Source organism: Hippocampus comes, unplaced genomic scaffold (genome assembly GCF_001891065.2).
Source record: "Hippocampus comes isolate QL1 unplaced genomic scaffold, H_comes_QL1_v1.1 scaffold10, whole genome shotgun sequence".
NCBI classification, from domain to species: Eukaryota; Metazoa; Chordata; class Actinopteri; order Syngnathiformes; family Syngnathidae; genus Hippocampus; species Hippocampus comes.
Window position 1 is genome coordinate 462,431 of NW_017805001.1, and position 733 is coordinate 463,163.

At 47.6% G+C, this 733-nt stretch overlaps 1 protein-coding gene across 1 annotated transcript in view; it reads left to right on the top strand.

Moving 5' to 3' along the window:
• LOC109532318 (LIM and SH3 domain protein 1-like) overlaps window positions 1-733 on the top strand; it is a 22,637-nt gene that overhangs the window by 790 nt on the left and 21,114 nt on the right. The window lies entirely within an intron of this gene.

Sequence of the window (733 nt, forward strand, 5' to 3'; positions counted from 1 at the left end):
TCTTTCCCCATTCTCTATATGTGACACTTGTGGCGAACGTTGAGGCTCTCTGGCTCACCGCATGTTGCAATGGCACCGAATAACCACTAGGCGGTGGAATCCCAACTGCGTCACTTGGCACCATTTTAGCTGTGCTCCCCAAAAATCTGGAAAAGGGAAATGGTAAGAAACAGTTGAACACTGTTGCTCCATAATTACGTCCTGGTGCTGTATGTACATGTTTCCTGCAATTAATTTCAAAATAAATCTCTGAATTCACTTCACAGGGTCTTTCAAAGTACAGCCTGAGTACTTGTGACACATCGGAAACACTAAGCAAATATAGCAGGCCTTTGCGAGGGTAGTCAGTAGGTGTCAGTGTAACCACGCGTTGTTTTGACATTCGCTGAACGCTTGCAGTGAACGTGGCAAAAACAGATGCGCACCGATGTGGTTCAATGTTTTTTGTTTTTTTGCACAATACTGCAATTGGTTTCAATTCCCGCAGGACACCCAACGCAACCTGTAGGGGTCGCGTCGTAACACACAGACTGTGATACAGGCGTCTAAAAAAAACAAGAACATGCAATCAAAGTCGTCAAAGTGCATGACGTCACGCGTTCTCTTTGATTTGTGACGATATTTAACGATTTTTTTTTTAATCGGAGGAGAGACTCCTACGCTTCTGGGAACGGGGGCGAGCGTGTCGGATCGGGAGGGGCGGCGGGGGGAGGGAGAGGGGGCGGTGGGGGAG